Here is a 19,807-nt window from a genome sequence, read left to right on the forward strand (position 1 = left end):
ATATAAAGAATAAAGCACAAAACATGTTTTTTAAATCATGTTTTTTTAATTATTCATAATTAAAATATTACTATGGAATATTTCAAACATATGCTTATGTAGACAGAATAAACCCTCGTGTACTGGTAACCTTGCTTCAACAATGATCAACTAATGGCCAATCCTTTTTTTTGGGGGGGGGCGTAGTTGTTTTACAATGTTGTGTTAGTTTCTACTGTACAGCGAAATGAAGTAGAGTTCCCTGTGCTATACAGCAGGTTCTCATTAGTTATCTATTTTATACATATTAGTGTATATATCTTATTTCATCTATATTTCCACCTACTTTCCCCATCCCCCTGTTATTTTGCAGCAAATCCCAGATAGCGTATTATTTGATCCCATTATCACACTTACATGGATGACCTGCTCCCTTAACCAACTGAAACGTATCCAATTCTCAGATGTCCCGTTCTGCACCCTTTTCCTCTTCCAGAGTGCCACCATTACCAGCCCAGCCATGCACCTGGTACCCTAAACCCCTCTCAAAGCCATTATTCCTACAAAACTGTCACCACTGATAGCAGCTCAGGTTGTAAGCCCTGGAGTCCTGAGAGGTATTTGCATTTTACCAGAGTCTGGTATCTTCAGAGAAAAGAGTGGAACTCTAGGGAATCCCTGGTGGTCCAGTGGTTAGGGGTCCGTGCTTCCACTGCAGTGGCCATGGGTTCGATCACTGGTCAGGGAACTAAGATCCTTCAGCATGGCCAAAAAAAAAAAAAAACCAAAACTGTAAAAGGTAGACACTGAACATCAATCCTTGGAAGGAGAAGATATTGGGCCATTCCAAGCTCTCCAGGCCCTTGACATCAAGCTTAAACCCTGTAGGAATTGACTAAGCTCCTCCTCTGTTGGTGTTTTTCTTCCAGGAAGAGGGCACATGTGGCAGAGAACACCAAGTGAATTAGGTCCTCCTTCAGCCACTGGCTGCAAGAGAATCAGGGCTCTCCTCTGCCAGCAGATGCTCTACTGCTGACTGAAGTCTGTGACAGAGATGACTATGAGACTCAGCTGTACTCCCAAGCCCCTGCAGAGTGGATAGAATGCGGGCTCCAGGGGCCAGGAGGCCAGGTTGAAATCCTGCCTGCACCGTTTACATCACATCACTTCTCTGTGCCTGTTTCTCTTCCTCATCTGTAGAGTTAGGGGTTCCGATACTTAGCTCACAGTTGGTGAAAAGATTAAACGAGGTAATACTGTGTCCATTAGGATTCTCTTGGTAACCAGGGACAGAAAATCCAACCCAAGATGCCTTTGGACAAAAAAGGAATTTGGCGCCTTACCTTAAGCTGAGAAGTCCAGGGCTGGTGAGAGGGTTCTGCACCCACTTTCCAGTGTGTGGTTTGGAGGGGGTGGTCCAAGGAATTCTCTGAGATGCCAGATGGGTGTCCTACAGTTCAACTCAGTCCTGACCCCACCTACCTGGAAATACCTGTCAGATCCCACAGGTTACGCAACTGCCCTTCACTCCAAGCCCACCTCACTTCAGGCACTATTTCCAAGTCCAGGTCATCACCTGTGCTTCTAACCGATCAGCTGTAAATCAGAGATTCCCTCAACCTCTTCCTCAGATTCCTTTAATTTGCTAAAGTGGCTCACAGAACTCAGAAAAACAGTTTACTTACTAGATTACCAGTTTATTATGAAAGGATATAACTCAGGAACAGCTAAATGGAAGAGATGCATGAGGCAAGGTATGGGGAAAGGGGCGGAGCTTCCATGCCCTCTCCCAGCCCACTACTCTCCCCAGATCACGTGTTTACCAACCCGGAAGCTCTCTGAAAATAGTCCTTTTGGAGTTTTATGGAGGCTTCATAACATAGGCATGATGGATTAAATCATTGCCCATTGGGGATTGAACTCTATCTCCAGCCCTCACCCCTCACGGGAGGTCAGCAAGGGTGTGACTGAAAGTTCCAACCTTCTGATCACTTGTTTGGTTCTCCTGGTAACCAGCCGTCATCCTTAGGTGCTTTCTAAAAGCCACATTATGAACATAACAAAGGACACCTTTACTGCTCTGTTCATTAAGGAAATTCCAAGAGTTTTAGGACCTCCGTGCCAAGAACTACGGAGGAAGACCAAATATTTCTTTCTTTTCTTTTTTTTTTTTCAGTATGCGGGCTTCTCACTGCTGTGGCCTCTCCCCTTGCGGAGCACAGGCTCCGGACGCGCAGGCTCAACGGCCATTGCTCACGGGCCCAGCCGCTCCGCGGCATGTGGGATCTTCCCGGACAGGGGCACGAACCCGTGTCCGCTGCATCGGCAGGCAGACGCTCAACCACTGCGCCACCAGGGAAGCCCAGACCAAATATTTCTATTGCTTATTGCAAATCACGTTATCACTGGTGGTCCTGGCTGGGTTTGGGGTTCTAATGTCAAAATCAGGACTTGGTTTCTCTCTACTTCTTGGTTCATATTTTATGTTTCAATTTGAGTTTTGGGTTAAAGTGGTAAACAAGATGACAGCATCCGCTTTAGCCCCTGTATCCTTTCAGGATCTCCAGAGAGCATCTCTTTTCCAGAAGTCCTAGGAAAAGTCTCACTGATCCTCATGGGGTCACATGACCATCTGTGAAGCAATCACTGTGGTCCAAAGAAATGAGATGCACTCATTTTCCTAGGCGGAGTCCCTAGATCTGTATGACTGAGGGGAAGGGGAGGGGTGATTCTTAGAGGGAAATTGCAGAGGGAGTTGGGCAAGGTTACCAAAACGAAGGTGGCCCAGCCCTGATGACAAAGCTGAATATGTTTGCTATAGATGCTTCATAAGTCTTTGGGCACATTATAAAAGCTGATAAAAATGATTTTTAAAAATTCCCTTCTATCTCATGGAGTATTTTGGTTCTTTTTCAACTATGTTCTACATATTTGATCTCACCACAGTCCTGGGAGACAGACAGGAGAACAGGTACTACCCCTTTTACAGATGAGGAAATCAGAGCACAGAGCAGGTCAGGACTTTGCCCCCCGTCACACAGCCAGGTAATATGGGCTCGGCAGCTGGTGCCACATAACATAACTGGCTCTGAATCCCCTGGCAGATCCACTGGAACTGGAAACTGAGACATACAGTGTATGGGTTAATCAGGGCCTGACAGGGGGTTTGGGTCAGCTGCCCAGGTTTGTTGCAGAGTAAGCAGTCTAGACTGGCAGCAGCCTGGGTGGGGTCAAGTACCCATCACTGATGCCCGGGCAGGTGGCAAGGGAGAGAGCTGGTACACAGGCCAAGACCCTGCCACCCCAGGGATACCCTCTCATGACCAATTCCATGTACAACAAGAAACTGGGTACAGGACTTAGTTTTCCTCGTCCCGGAAAAAAGGTGCCAGTCCAAAAAACATTGGGGGGAGGGTTACGGCCGCGTTTGTTGCCAGGCTGACTTCTCCCAAGGGAAAGTGGTCCCAGAGCCAAGAGTGTCCTTTGCCAAGACATGGAGAGAGAGCAGAATCCCCAGTTAAATGGGGGTGGTTTGGCCAGAGCACTTGGGATCCTCCTAAGTGCTGTTGGGCTCTCCAAAGAGCCTTCCAAAAAACAGCACCCCTCTTCTACATCCCGGCTCTGAACACACTGAATAAAAAGGACAAAGGAATGGCAGAGAGCCAAGGTACCACCTTAATTATCACGAAAGCTAGCATGGGGGATGTAGCTTAGTGTGAGAACAAATTGGCTTCCTAACAGCCTGGAAGGAGGAGGGGGCAGAGCAGAACGTTGCGGATAGCCTTCCCAAGCTTTCCAGTCAGACGTCATTCCATGGGCATGGGCAGTGAGAGTCAAGACCAAAAGTGTGTTCAGGGAAAATCTCTTCTCATGGAAACCAGAAGTGGGGAAAAACAGACAGTGGCACGTTATTCATCTCTCTGGGCATCAGTCTCTCCTGGGTACGATGGATGATGACAGTACCTCCCTCACGAGGACGCAGTAGGGTCCAAGGGAATAATGTGTATGACAGCCCTGGCATGTAGTAATCACTCAGTAAAAGCTGCCTGTCTCTGTGTACAGGCCAGGTTCATGGCAGGTGGCCTTGCTTTTCTCTCCAGCACGAAGCCCAGGGCCCCTGTGTCCTGCTATGTTTGTGTATCGCTCTTTCTCTCCAGCTGTAAAAATTCATGAGAATGTGGGTGTGCCGTGGCTTTTCAGTTCTTGCCTTCTTCCCAGGCTGTGTTCTCCCACTTGGGGGTGGCAGGGGGATGGCAGACATCCTCTTCACAGTGGTGAGAGCCCCCCCTCTCCCCCCAGGCCCTGTTCCAGCAGAGCCTGGCTCAAAGTTCAAAGCCGAGGTGGCTTTGTTGAGTAATTCAGTGATACTGCCTGCTCGACCGCCATCTAAGGGTACGGCTCACTCCCACACACCCGTTTGCTGAGCATCTGCTGCCCTGTGTTTTGTGGTGTGGAGGCTGGGAACGGGCACGTTGCCCCAACTGACCGCCGTGAGGCTGCGTTTCCTTCCTCTCCCCGCTGCCCTTGGGCTCTGAGTCTCACACACAGCCTCGCTCAGTGAGGTTTCAGATCCACTCCCAGGCTGCCTGGCGCTGACTGCATCTGGATTCACACCAACCTCTTCCTCCTGGGGGTTCAGAGTGTTCTTGGAAGGCAGCCTGGGAAGGGAAAGGCCTTCCCCAGCATTCCCCATCCAGTGGTTGGCTGACAGCGGAGACCTGAACTGCCAAGAGCTCTGGAGTCAGACAGACCTGAGTTCAAATCCCTGGGTGACCTTGGGCAGGCGGCTCACTCTGCTTCGGTTTCCTATTCTGTAAAAAATGTGACAGTAACAGGATCTGCCTCGTGGGATTATTGCCAGGATTCAGTGAGATGCTCACCGTGGACTGCTCACCCCGTGTCTGGCAAGCGGGAAGCGCTAGAGAGATGATAGCCCTTGACCATCAGTAAGGGACCTCCCTTCCCAGGAAGGGAGTGAACATGACCTTCTTTTGCCCACCCCACCTCCCAAATTAGACCCCTGTGTAGTTGCTCTGACTTGACCAAACCCATTTGGTTTTTGCAGAGACCTTTGGGGCAAGGACTCTATCTCATTTGTCTTGTAACTCCCCTGCCTAACATGGTAGCTGACACTTAAAAAGCACTGAATGTTTTGAGTAAATAAGTGGAGGGTAAAGAGCAAGGGAGTGTCTGGTGAGCAGCATCTGTTCCAGGACTGTTTTCTGAACTCTACACCGTTCTTTCTGCCTCTTTCTCTTCTTCCTTCCCTCCCTCCTTCCTCCCCTCCTTCCTTGCTTCCTCTCTCCTTCCTTCTTTCCTTCCTTCCTTCTGACCTTCCTTTCCTTTTTCTAAACGGAAATAGCTTCCTTCTTTCCTTTTCTTGTAATCCAAGCTGTGAGAGCATCCCTTGAGAGCCCTTCACCCAGCCTAGAGAGCTTCGATTCCTCTTTCAAATTGAGTCTGTCCCCTGACTCATTCATTAAAATGCATAGGGCATGTGACCAAACTGCATAATGAGTCTCTCATGAGGAAGGCTCAGAGGCACAGACATGCTGCCAACTGCAAAGGCAAATACTTCCCCCCCCAGCTGTGGATCAGGCTCATTGGCCGCCATGCCCTGGGAATGCTGGGGGCTGCCGTTCATCTCCAGTAAATCAGCCAAGCCCTGGAGAGCTGCAGCCTGGCGCGGGCTCTGCAGTCTTGGAAGCTGCGTTCCTTTGGAGGATCCAACCCATGACCTTTTCTCAACCTTCCTCCACCCCCGCTTCACTTAGTTGTTCATTTATTTCAATATATTTTTAACCACACAAGTAGTAAGTGAATATATTCTTATTATAAAAAATTCAAACATAAAAGCAAGGCTCCTATGATAATTCCCCAATACTGCTACCCCTCTCTGAGATAGCCTTCTTCCAGTGTCCTCCAGCTGCTCTGTAAAAACACCCCATAAAGGCGATTTGGGGACCCAAACACCCTTTTGCCCTCCTGAAGTCCTAGGCCAATTCTCAACAGAACAGCCAACATGCATCTTGGACCCTTTCTCAGCCCCCTTCGTAGCAGCCCTCCAGTCTGCCATGTGTAATCCCCACTCACTCGGGGAAACTCCCCTGAATCCCATCCCTGCAAGAGAACCCCACCATCTACACTTAGGAAGAAAACAGATAAGCCAGATTATTCCCTGATGAGACAGTTAGGTTTAACTGTTTTTCAGAGGTGTCTGCACTTTCATTTGGAATCTTGCGGCATTCAAGGTGTCAGAATCCACTGATATCATGGTGGCCTCTCAGGCACCAAGGCTGCCTGTGTTCCGCTTCCGGGGAACAAGCCTCTCCGAACCCCCTAAATATGTCACCTGGGTAATAACCTGTTCTGCCAGGGTGTGGCCTTGGGAAAATCACTAACTTCCCTGGATCACATTAACTGACCTGCAGGATGGGAATAATACTAGCACCTCCTTCATTGGGTTTTTGTGAAGCTTAAATGGAACTATCAATGAAAAGCTTTTAGCGTTTTGCCTGGTATGTAGTCAAGATGAAATTAATTTTCATATCATGGTCAGGAATGATCCTCATCATCATTAGTTTTACTCTAATCCATAATACTCCAATTCATTCATTCCAGAAGTATTTTTATTGAGCACTTACTACGTGCCGGGCACTGTCCTTGATCCTGGGAGTCCAGCAGAGAAGGAGTCAGACACAGTTCCCACCCTCGACGGGCGTGTGTTCTAACACAAATGTACTGGACCTTTCTGTTTGATAAGCACTTTGTTCTCAGTTATGTCATGTGGTCCTCACTGATGCCTTTTAGTCAGGCAATGACCATATGATTTTCCCCGTTGTTTAGGTTTAGAGAATTAAACTAATGAGACAGTTAGAAACTGCCCACCTACAACCTGATCTAGGGTCTTTCTGATTCCAGTCTCTTGAGGTATCAATGATTGTTCTGGAGCGTGGGGCTGGGTGAGGGGCTTTTGAGCAGCTCCCAGAACTTGAAAGCCCTGACCCCACCAGCAGTAGCACAAAAGAGAGACAGGACCGCCCTCCGTGTGCCTCTGAGAATCCCAGTTAGTTCTGTCCGTGAAATCAATCACCTGGGCCTAACAAGTTTTCTCTGCTTGGTGCCAGCTTCCGGGGCCTTTTTATCAATGAAAACGTGCTTGCTCCATCCAGCCTGTGACCCATGGGCCTGGCCATGACTGCAGGCATCTTAGCTGTCTGAGTGCACTTCCCCCTGGGCTCCCCCCAGAGCAAGAGAGAGAAGGGCTAGGACTGTGGGTTCAGTGACCAAACTGCATCTCCTTGGGGGAGGTGCCAGGACTCCCAGCTGGAACGGGGTTCTCTGCACACAGCCAGCATCCCTCAAGTCAGGGCCAGGCCGGGCAGAGAGAGAACAACACACAGGAACTAGAAGTCTATCCAGGGCAGGCCTGGCAAAGACCCCAGGGAGAGGGCACTGAGGGCCAGCCACCACGTGGATAGACCCAGGACGTGAACAGGGCTCTGCCAGGGACATTTTGCTGCCCCCATCACAGTGACCACTTGCTCCTGCCCTCTGACTGCAGGTGACAATTCTGAACCGGCACAGCAGCACGTGACTGGTGAAGGGTCCCCCACCTCCAAGGTCAATGCTGCCTAATCCTCATGGAAACTCACACACCCCTGCCCTTCTTCAGGGTCCTTTATCCACTCTGTCTTGACAAGCCCACACCCTTCCGAGGTGTGCTTCACACCCATCCCAAGAGTAGAGTTTCATTTTCTCTTTTATTGAATCCAAGTACACAGGATCATTCATAATCTTTGATTCATGACATTCTTTCGTCTTCATTTGGACCCTGCACAGCATGCATCTGGTTATTTATTATTTATTTATGTTTACTTATTTATTTATAATACAGTAAACACCTGTGAACCCACCACCCACTTCTCCCTATGTGTTTCAGCCCTTCCCATCACTTCGCCTCCCTCACCTATCCTGAATCTTGACTTTACCATTCATTGCTTTCTAAAAATTAATTTTAATATATTTTTCTAAAAGTTGCATTGCTTAGATCTTGTTTTTACCTTGCTTAAGAGAATATTCTGCTGTATGTAGTCTTCTGAAATATACTTTTTCCTCAAAATATTATATTGCTAAAATTCATCCATATTGTAGCATAGAGCTATGTATGGTCCCTTTGTCCTCTTTATCACATCCCATGAGTACTTTTTATTTTTTTGATAGGTAAGAAGTGGATTTATTTAGAGAGATACACATTCCATAGAAAGAATGTGGTCCATCTCAAAAGGCGAAAACTGCCTTGGGAGAAACACACTCCACAGACAGAGGGTGGGCCATCTCAGAAGGTGAGAGGCCCCACAAGTATAAATTTATTCTCCTGTCAATGAACATTTGAGTCGTTACCAGCTTTCCACTCCTTTGAACATGCTGAGCTGAAGGTTTTGCACACACCTCCTGAAAAACAATGTGAATGTACCCATTTACCATCTCACCAGCAATGAACGTGTGAAGATCCTATTGATCCACCTCCTCTCCAGTACTTGGCATTATCAGGCTTCTTAATTTTTTCCAACTGAAAGGTTATCAAATGGTGTCTCACTGTGGTCTGTTCGTTTTTATCGGCCATCCAAGTATGGTTAACAATGATTAGTGGTGCAGTGGGGATCACCCTGCCAGGGGGCCGTGAGATTTAATGAAGCACAACATGCTTGCAAAGTCTCTCCCAGTTGGGACCATGTCATTGTCTTCTTCAGCTGTGGGTCCCCAATACCTAGCACGGTGCCTGGCAACTCATTGTTATCATCACTGTGATCATCCTAACCGCAACGATAATAATAGATTAACAGGTATTGAGCACGTACTAAGTGCCAGGTGCTATCCTAACTAACACCTTTACTTTTATTATCTTGTTTCATCATTTCAGAAACCCTATAAGGTAGGTTCTGTATTACCCTCTTATAAAAGAGGGGGAACTGAAATTAAATATCTTTCCCAGAATCACACAAATAGTAAATGATGGATCCATTCACCATACCTGAACCCTGGCATCTGACACCCAAGCCCTTAACCACTATATTATAGGTATCCAGTAATACTTGAACGAAGTGCCTTTGCTTACCGGTACCCAGAGGCAGGGTCAGATGCCTTGGCACTTTTACTTTTTATCTCCCATCAGATATATTTAACATGCACCCAAATTTTGGTTCTAAACAAAGCTTAGAAGATTTTTATAATTTTACTGTAGTCAAATGTAACTCATTTATGATTGGTTATAATTTCTCAGCAATTATTATGCAGACTTGAGAACTCTCACTGTGAGAGAACTCTAACCTGCAAATTGTTCTTAAATGTCATGAGATGTTTATGAATTTCTCCTTTACCAATAATTCCCCTAACCCTGCTCTATTTTTTTCCTCTTATCAATCACACTTATTATCTCTAACATACCATATAATTTGCTTATTTTTGTGTCCGTTATTCACCCACAAGGGCAGGAATATTTGCTTAGTTCTGTCTATATCTTTAATTGGTTTAGCACTTATGTAGCCCTGAAACTATAGTGCCTGAAACTATACCTGGCCAGAGAAACAGCTCAGCAGATCTTTGGTGAATGAATGGCAGAAATGTACGCTTCCAGGAATGAATGAATGAATGAGTGAATAAGCCAACGAATAGTAAATTGAACAGTTAATGAAGATTGGCTATATTATTTTCATTTGGTGGTTTAATTTTTTCTTTTAGAGCCAACTCTTTTTTTCAGGGTTCAGGTTTCAAACACTTCTGTAGGCCCTGGGAGGCCAGAGATTTTGTGTCTCTATGCCAGATGGCTAAAACAGTCCTGAGGATCCAAAACAATGTTTTGTTGCCTTTTCCTTTATCTCTTAAAAACCAACATCAGCAATGAGCAGCCTGCCTCAAATGAGACTGGCAGCAAGGCAGGACGCATTAAAAAAACAAAACACAACACAACAAAACAAAAAACTCCTGGCAGCATTAATATAGCAATTTTTCTAGCAATCTCCATCAGTGTCCAGGTCCAGCGCACGCTGTTATATGTGCAAAACATCTGACATATGCGTAACAGGCTTGAACCCCTGGCTGTTGTTTGTATTTCCAAACTGGGGTGCACTAGATAAATGCAGGAATCAGGAACCATCCCTCCTAGTCAAGCATTTGTGGCTCAGTTCTCAGAGCCAGGCCAAACGAGTAATTATAGCTTCCCTCTGTGGTGTACAGGGCAGGAGGCTGATTTAATAAAGGAAGCCTGCTGTCTGTCTCCAGCCTGGCTCTGACTCATGGGACCAGGGAGTCCCAAACTCGCTACCCACAGAGGGCGGGCGAGCAGCTGCGGAGGGTGGTAGGTGCGGGTGGCCGCCTAGAAAAGCCGAAAGCCCAGAGAATGAGGAAACTCCCTGCTTGGCCCTGACGAACCTGCAGCTGGAGCCAGAGGAAGTGAGGCTCAGACAGCGCAGCTGCTGTTCCAGCAACTGCGACCCCTGCCACACCCTTGAAAGGAGGCCCCCGCCGCGTGGAGATGTAAAATAAAATGGGTTAGTAATTTTCACATTCGGGATTAATTGGGGGAGAAGCCAAATCGCCTCTGTGAGGGACGGCTGCCTTTGCATGCTAGGCCGGTGGCTTGGGTTTCTTGTAGGGGCCTTGGGTGGTTGGAGTCTGGAGAGATGAGCGCTCTGTCCTTTTGATTTCCCACTTGGGCAGGGGAGGCAGCTAATTAGGTCTTTACAGCCACAGTGGCAGTTTGACCTGGGAGTGGCTTCAGCTCCGTGAGGGCGACAGCCTGCTCTGGGGAGGATTTGGACTCCACCCTAGTCGGGTCACCCGCGGTCATTTTATCCTTCCTTCCGTCTCCTTCTTCTTCCTCCCCTGGCAGGCAGCCAGATGGAGACAACTTGCCCTCCTCCTCCAGGCCCCGTGGGCCAGGAGATTCCAGCCCGCACCCCTTCCCTTCCCGCTGAGTCATCCACCTCCCGGTCAGGTGATCCTCCCCTGGGCCCTTCTGAGAGCACCTTGACCCATATTCTGAACTCTCCATTGCAGCAGGTTCGAATCGTCCTGAGAGAGGGCCCGCCAGGCCAGCGGGCAGGGGGCCCTGGTGCCGCTGCCGGCAGCCCCAGGCTGCAGACCAGGCGCCCCGGGCAGTAGGAAGGGGGTGCTCCCCACTGAGAACCACCAGACAAGCCTGAAAACTGGAGGCTGTGTGCCCGGCGGGGGGAGGGAGGTGTCGAGTTGAGTCAGCTGGGAAAGCTGACAGCCACTGGGAGACACACGCCTCCTCCCCTCCTGCTTCGGGCTGGTGGCTCCGTGCCAGGCCCCGACTGAGCGGGCTGCCGGGGACAAGCAGGGCAGTGAAGGGCACATGCGATCCCGGCTCCAGGGTTGGGTGATACTGCTGTCCAGGGGAGGGGAAAGGTGAGGAACTATGCAAATCATGGGATCAACCTAGATGACTCATCGGGATAATCCCAGCCGAGAAAATAGCTCCACCCCACCCCTACCCACAAGGAACAAGTTCCCGTCCCCAAATCACCCACAAAACAGCCTCGACTTACTTTGTCTATGGGTTCTTTGTGCAGTTGCGGCCTGTGCACTCTTTGTGTCCCCTGAATGTGAGGATAATGGGGGCGGTGCTGTGGGAAAGGAAATCAGCAGGGAAGGGTTCAGAATCAAACTTCAGTCACTGTAGGCCTCAGTCTCCAATCTGTCACCGGGGGCAGGGGTTTAATAAAACCACACTACGTACATCAAATGGTGTGAGCGTTAGGTCAGATGGCATGTGTAAAAGTATTCTATTAATCATGCATAATTATGCGTAACTATACGATGTTCTCTTCTCTAGATTGTTATATCATTCCCTCCTTCTTCTTTTTGTTTTTTTTTCTAAATTGTTTGGCCACGCCCTGCCGCACATAGGATCTTCCCCCACCAGGGATCACACCCGCACCCCCTGTAGTGAAAGGACAGAGCCTTAACCACTGGACCGCCAGGGACCCCCAACCCCAGCCCCAGCCCCTTCTGAGAGGATCATTTTATTTGCTGAATGTCCCAGACATAGAAGAGCCTGGCCCTGGGTGTGTTCACAAATGCAAACAGAAAACAGAAGTTTCTGGCTACTTTGTGGTCTATCAAGTCTAATAATGCACAGCCCCGCGGAGCATGATTACATGCCACCCACAGGTTAACTGTACATCATTTTATTCTTTCATATCAAGAAAAGCTGTGCCTGTATCATAATTTGGATAATAATCTGCAGACTGGAGCAAAGTTCATTTTTAAAATCAGAATGTAAACTTAAGAAGAAGTTACTGCCTGGGGCACAGTGAGTGCTAGATGGCAGGGCAGGTGCAAGTGACACGGGTGGAAGCAAAGATGAAGGGAAGAGGGAAAGAAGGGAATTAGTCACTGTAGGAGCAGAGCTGGATTTACCAGGAAGCTAATAATGCTTAAATTTCAGGGCCCTTCATTTGCATGCATTCCAAGGCCTGGTACCTAATTTTTAATTTGTAATTACGTATTCCTTTCCTAAAAGCGAGCCCGCAGTATTGTATACACGTCAGGCCCCACCACACCTGGATCTGTCCCTTTCCAGAACGTCTCTGAGAGACTCAACCTTTGTTCTTGTATAAGATTCACAAGCACAAAAGAAATGCAAGTGGTATGGGGGATGTGGCATTTCCACGTTGTCTCCACCGTGAACTCCAATTCTGAAATTTGCAGGAAGATCCACATGTAAGCCAGGCGAGGACAACACCCTAAGGAATGGGATGTAGAAAGAGGGTGGAGGTCAGGAATGCACAGAATTATTGGGCCAATTCCAACTGACTTCCCGAATCCACTGTGGTAGTTCCAGGACTCTGCAGTGTCCAGGTTTGAATCTGATTGCACAGCATGGGGCAGTGGAAAGACAGTGGCTTGCAATCTGGAAGTCTCTAACTAGTCCTGGCTGGTCTTCTCTAGTCCTCTCTCATTAACTAGCTATGTGGCCCTGGTGGAGTAACTTAACCTCTTTGGGTCTACATTTAAGATAACGGTGGGTGCTTTCAGAGGGCTTTGCTTAAATTGCCTTGTTCATCACTGTATTCCCATTGTTGAGTGCAATGTAATAATAATAATAATTAGTATTATTTTATATTAATAGCAAAAATTTACATAGTGCTTATAGATGTGGAAACTGAAGTACAAAGCTGTTACTAAATTTCCCCAGGTCATCCATCTAGTACACGGCAAAGCTGTGATTCAAACTCAAGCAGTCTGGCTCCAGAGTCCCCCTTTTCAATCACTTTACATCTTAAATACATATTTTTTTAAACTAATAGATTTTATTTTTTAGAACACTTATAGATTTACAGAAAAATTGAGAGACAGTACAGAGAGTTTGAGGAATGAAGCAAATCAGCAAATGAAGTATCCTTTGATTGAGGCCATGATTCATTACCCAAGGTACATGGGAAAGAAACTGGTGAGCTCTCCATTTTGTATAGGTTACTCCACCTAATTCTCATAGCTAACTACTTTGTTAAGTAGGTAGCATTAACAGCATTTTTCAGTGAGGAAACTAAGGCTCAGAGAGGCTAGGGGACTTGTCCCAGGTAATGCAGCAGATGTAGGTTTAAGACTAGAAAGTTATGATGTATCGGATCCTAAAGATATGTTTGCTTCTCTGAAAACTTCGTAATTATCACCAAAAGGTATTTTGTCTTATGTTTATTTCCCTAACGTTCACCTCTAGTGCCACAGAGTTTTAAAAATGCTTTGTAACCTTTTATATCTTTTGGTCCAGGAAGGTGGGTGAGGCAGTGATTATGATTCCATTTTATAGAGGAGGCTACTCAGGCTGTAAAAATTAAGATCCTATGATAAGTGCTGAGGTAGAGTCAGGACTGAAACACAATTTGTTGACTCTTCTCCCTTTTCATTCAAGCATCCCTCCATCATAAACTACCTCACTGCACGTTTACTCTTGCTAAGCCCACACAGAGGAAATACCTTGTTTGCTATGAGTCCCCGAGGGACTGCCTCTCTTCCCAGAGGTCGGCCAAGAAAATTTTTCCAAAACCGAAGCTTTGACTTCGTTTAAGTCCTTTACTACATGTTTGGCATTTTATCTGCTCGGTTACCAAAGCATGGAGAGAAAGGGTTAACTGTGCCATTTTCTTTTCCCCCCTGTACTGAACCAACCCAAGGGGGAGTTGGCCATTTTCAGTTAAAGAAGGTTGTGCCTGATTCTGATGGCGCAATCAGAAACTGCATGGCCAGTGTTGGAAACCCATTTCATGATGGCAGCAAAGAAAGGGTTTCCACTCTGTGCTCAGCTCTGCGGCCAATATAAGTATACTTCTGAAGCAAGCAAATTATCTTTGGCACTTCCCCTTCCTTGACAGCCTCAAGCTGGAGGCACCCAACTTACTACCCCAGAGCAGAGCATATTCTTTTTCGTTTGTTTGTTTGTTTTTACTTGATCTTCTTATTTTGAAAAAAATTTCAAACCCATGGAAATGGTGCAAGAATGAGGCGTCATAGATTAAGAAGGGCTTCCTTAACGTTTGTATTTTAATTTTCTATACAATTTTTAAAGATTACACTCCATTTACATTTGTTACAAAATGTTGGCTGTATTCCCCATATTGTACAATATCATCCTTGTAGCCTGTCTTACACCCAGTAGTTTGTACCTCCCACTACCCACCTCCTGTACCGCCCCCCCCCAAGAGGGTTAATTAACTTTAAAAGCCTTATTTAATGTAATTTTTTTATTTAAAAATGTTAATTTTATTTATTTTGACTAGGAGTTACATTTGTCTGGTTCAAAATTCAAGAGGATATACAGTGAGAAGTTTCTCCCAAACCTTGTCCCCCATTATCCAGTGTCCTTTTCTAGAAGAAGCCAATGATTCAGTTTATTATGTACCCTTCCAGAGATATTTCATATGTATACAAGAAAATATAATTGTATGCATGTATTCTTGTTTTGCCTCTTTTTCCCCATGATAGCATACTCTATTATCCCACATCTTGGTTTTGTATTTGAAATCATTCTAATTCCATTCATAAAGAGTACTCTCAAATTTTAAAGAATGATTTTATTGTATTCCATTGTATGGGTATTCCATAATTTGGTTAACCAGGTCCCCAGGGTCATCACTTAAGTTGTTTCTAAACTTTTGCCTTTACTGACAGTACTGTAATGAATAACCCTGTACGTGTGTTATTCCTTAGGATAGATTGTAATAGAGACCAGAATTAAGGTTCTACTATGAGATTATGTCCGGGAGGTTTCATAAGTTCAGGTACTTAGAAGGCAGGTCATTCCTTGCCTCTGTTCTACACTCCTTTGATCTGTGATTGGTAACCTAATCTTACATGCTCTAGGTCTTTAAATTTTCACTGGTGCTATCTCCAGTCATAGCAGTGATGAAAGAACTTTTCAGCATTTTCTCATGCTAAGATGGTCTGTTTCTCACTGGTCTCTGGTGCCCACCTCTGCTCAGAACATTGGCAGGTTAGTTCAACAAATAGTACCTGTGTTGCTACCATGAATCTAAACTGGTCTGGGACCCATCAGTCAATTTGTGTTCTGACCTTGGTGCCAGGTTAGAACACTTGAACCAGAAGTTCAGGCTTCATGCTGTTTGTATTTGAGAAATAAATCAAAGCTTCCCAAGTGTGCTGTTAGAAGAATTCAAAGAAGCATGGTAAAAAGGTATAAACACCAACAACAGCAACAAAAATGATAAACAGTTATTTCCCAAAGGACAGCTGGAAGGCAGTGCTGCAAAGTTAAGTAGCCAGGAACATCCTCTGCTGCTTTTTCAAATTAGGTCTTGTTACATATATTTACTAGGACACATTTCAGATAAAGAACTAAACTCCATCATTGTTAGCTCAGAGGAAAAGAAGAAAGGTTCATAATCTAGTTAAAGATGCAACTGCCACAATAAACACACACACACACACCACACCACCACCATCACCATACCCCACACCCCACACCTTACATATGATGTGGTTACACTGTAGCATTTTGAAAAAAAAAAAAAAAAATCTCATTTAGCATCCCGCTTCCCAGATGGGCTACCCGACATCTATTCTAAATATTAAAAAAAAAAAGACTGTATTTCGTCCTTGAAAATATTTAGGAAAGGAAATACGTACGTTCGTTCCACCAAATATATATGTATATAAAGGAAAGATTACATCAAAACTTCTGAGCAACCTTCCAGCGTTAAAATATGTAGTCACTCTCATCATCAAGAAGTTCTCCTTGGACTTCCCTGGTGGCACAGTGGTTAAGAATCCGCCTGCCAATACAGGGGACACGGGTTCGAGCCCTGGTTCGGGAAGATCCCACATGCCACAGATCAACTAAGCCGGTGCGTCACAACTACTGAGCCTGTGCTCTAGAGCCCGTGAGCCACAACTACTGAAGCCCACGCACCTAGAGCCCGTGCTCCGCATCAAGAGAAGCCACCACAATCAGAAGCCCACGCGCCACAATGAAGAGTAGCCCCTGCTCGCCGCAACTAGAGAAAGCCTGCACGCAGCAACGAAGACCCAATGCAGCCAAAAATAAATAAACTTATATTAAACAAAAAAAGTTCTCCTTTCTATCTGTTAACTATTTTTTAAAAAATATTTATTTATTTATTTGGTTGCCCCAAGTCTTAGTTGCAGCAGGCGGGCTCCTCAGTTGCGGCACGTGGACTCCTTAGTTGTGGCATGGGAACTCTTGGTTGCGGCATGCATGTGGGATCTAGTTCCCTGACCAGGGATCGAACCTGGGCCCCTGCATTGGGAGTGCAGAGTCTTAACCACTGCGCCACCAGGGAAGTCCCCTGTTATCTATTGAAATAATTGTCACCCGAGGCTTGAGCATGATACGTGACAAGTTCATTTATTTCATAAACCTTTATTGAGTATATACTGTGGACCAGGCACTGCCACAGCACTGAGGATGTGGTGGACAGACAGAGATCTTTATCCCATGGGGCTTATGTTCTAGTGGAGGCGGAGAGACAGTAAACAACAGCAAAAGATACAGTATATCATATGGTGCTAAGTGATATGGGGACAAATAAAGCAGGGGACGCAGTAGGGAGTGTGGGGATGAGGGGGGAGGGTCACATTTTTTAAAAAATTAATTATTTTATTTTGGGCTGCGTTGTGTCTTCGTTGCTGCACGCAGGCTTTCTCTAGTTGCGGTGAGCAGGGGCTGCTCTTCGTTGCGGTGCGTGGGCTTCTCATTGTGGTGGCTTCTCTTGTTCCGGAGCACGGGCTCTAGGCACGCGGGCTTCAGTAGTTGTGGCACGTAGGCTCAGTAGTTGTGGCTCACAGGCTCTAGAGCACAGGCTTGGTAGTTGTGGCACGCGGGCTTAGTTGCTCCGCAGCATGTGGGATCTTCCCGGACCAGGGCTCGAACCCGTGTCCCCTGCATCGGCGGGCGGATTCTTAACCACTGTGCCACCAGGGAAGTCTGAGGGTCACAATTTTAATTTGTGAGGTTAAGGAAGGCCTCACTGAGAAAGTAGCATTTGAACAAAGTCCTGGAGGAGGGGGGTGATATAATGGTGGCCCTTCAGGTACAAAGTAAATAAACCTCCTTTGTGGTATAATTTGAGGGTAAGCCCTTTTTATCTCCAAATGTTCTTTTCACCAACTAATCATGATTCCTAAAATTCTATTATTAGTGATACACACTTAGGTTAAGATGCTAAAATAAAAAATATACAGTTCTGAACTATTAAAACCTTTGGGTGAATTTGTTTATCTGATACTTTTGTAAGTTTCAGCGATGGAGGAGAGTAAGGTGATTGAACAGGGGGAGGTATGTGCAGTGATAACAGATTTGAGGATGTGCAAGGGGCAAGAATGTGACACAAGGGCCTGGGTTGCCGCCGCTGGGAGCAGGACTGAATCCTCCTTAAGAATTGCTCTCATTTTGCCTGCTGTGTCCACACCCATGTTGCCCAGTCCTGGGGCTGATCCTGGGGTTCTCAGCCAGTTCCTCCTGACCATAGTGCTAAGGGAGGTGCTCTGGGATGCAGGAAACAGGCTGATGGGTGGTTTAATAACATCTCCCCGGGGGCTCGGCAGAGTGTTTGGAGTTGTGCTGCAGACAGTCTTGTAAAAGGGGACACACAGGAAAGCAAGTCTGAGACTTGTAGCTCTATTAGTCTATGGTTAATTTAACAGCTCTCAGAAAAATAAACGAGTCAGGAAACTCTGAAAGTTTCCTCCTTAATCAATGCAGGAAAGCAGCATTATGTATGATGACATTCACCTCATCTTTTGAAATGAGATTATCCCCTATGTCTGTATCTTAGGTTTACCTTTGTTCCTGTAAGTCCCATTCTCAAAAAATCCTTCTATAGACAAAAGCTTTAGACCATGGGTCACAAACTCAAATGCCTACAGGGACCAGAGAATAATGGACACGAGTAGGTAGGGATTGGTGGGGACCGAGACACAGTGGAGAGTGCTTGCCTCTCCTCAGCTCCTGGGAGTGTTATCAACTGGGAATGAAAGTTCAGTATTGCTAGAATTTTTCATTTTTCAACAGAAGGTGGAAATCCAAATTTTTAGGCAAAATCTTCTGATTTTTAAATGTTGGCAGCCAGTCCAAGACAGTTGGATACACTGTACAGGCCATTTATGATGTCTGATATAAACAGAGAATTTTGGTACATTATGGAACACAATAGCAAAGGTAGGCAGAGGAGGGACATCTGATCAACCTGCAAGTTTGAGAAGGTAAATTTTTTAGGGAGTTGACTACTTTGCCAAGGTTCTGCCTCATCTCTTTAACCAGTTATCTTGGGAAATAAATCAAAATTTCCCAAGTGTGCTATTTGAAGAATCCAAAGCTAGGAACCTTGGAGTCGTCCTGGTGGCATGGGAGAAAACGCTGAACAGAGAATTCAGAGGCCTGGATCCTAGTGTTGGTTCTTTCACAAACTCAGGATGCTACCTTGGGTGGATCTCTCAGTCCCTTGGGGTTTAATTCCCTTATCTGCAGAATGAGGGGCTGGACTTAACGGATTTCTAGAATGTCCCCCTCCAAGCCCAGGAAGTCTTCAGACATGTATTCAAGGGGTGGAGAAGGGCAGGGCATCCCAAAGCTCACAGAAAGGCTGCTCAGCTTTTGTTCTGTTTTTTCATTCGGGACTTCTGCTTTTCTGTGTTTTAGATCTTGAGCTTCTGCAAAAAAAAAAAAATCTTTTTAAAGAAAGCGTTTCCTCATTTTCAAAAAGGTTTCAAAATCATTGAATTAGTTTATCCGTATCAATAATATGTTATTAGTTGAGGTTTGCAAACTCTATGAGGTGTGCAGCTAATCGAAATGATAGGTTTTTTCTCCATTTGTCTACCACTGCTTGTCTGGTTACAGCTGCTGCCAGCTCCCACCTCAGGCATAAATCAAATAAACAAGTGGCCAACAAATAGTTTAGGAAGATCTGACACATGACCCAGTTCAATAGATTGTTTGGGGGGGATTTAAGAAAATCTTTCTTCTGGTGATCAGATGTGTTGTTTTTGTGATACTATATATACCTATAAAATAGAGTCATATTTGCTACTAAATAAGCTTTTCCTGGTTCACATGATTTGGTAAATTATAGCAACTTTTCACAGTGATCTGCAGCTTCCAGGGGCTCTGACACTGGGAGAAATCTGAAAATCACTCGACTGACTTTTAAAAATTAGCTATAATTTATTGATAATCTAATATGTGCCGGTTTTAGGTATATCATCTCTAAGCTTCAGATTATTTGCTCTGCAAAAGAGATATTTTTAATCTCTGTTTTACTAATAA

At 45.8% G+C, this 19,807-nt stretch overlaps 1 protein-coding gene across 4 annotated transcripts in view; it reads left to right on the plus strand.

Annotated features, from left to right (window-relative positions):
* The window catches only part of CHD9 (chromodomain helicase DNA binding protein 9), a 244,095-nt gene that overhangs the window by 18,264 nt on the left and 206,024 nt on the right, over positions 1 to 19,807 (plus strand). For 2 of the 4 annotated variants that reach the window (XM_067718613.1, XM_067718618.1), the window contains exon 1: positions 10,289 to 10,529. The exons of the other annotated variants lie outside the window; for them this stretch is intronic. The gene's annotated coding sequence lies outside the window, so the exon portion shown is untranslated. Of the gene's footprint in view, positions 1 to 10,288; positions 10,530 to 19,807 lie in introns of those variants that run through there. 4 annotated transcript variants of the gene reach the window in all.

The sequence above is a fragment of the Pseudorca crassidens genome, chromosome 20 (genome assembly GCF_039906515.1).
Source record: "Pseudorca crassidens isolate mPseCra1 chromosome 20, mPseCra1.hap1, whole genome shotgun sequence".
NCBI lineage: Eukaryota > Metazoa > Chordata > Mammalia > Artiodactyla > Delphinidae > Pseudorca > Pseudorca crassidens.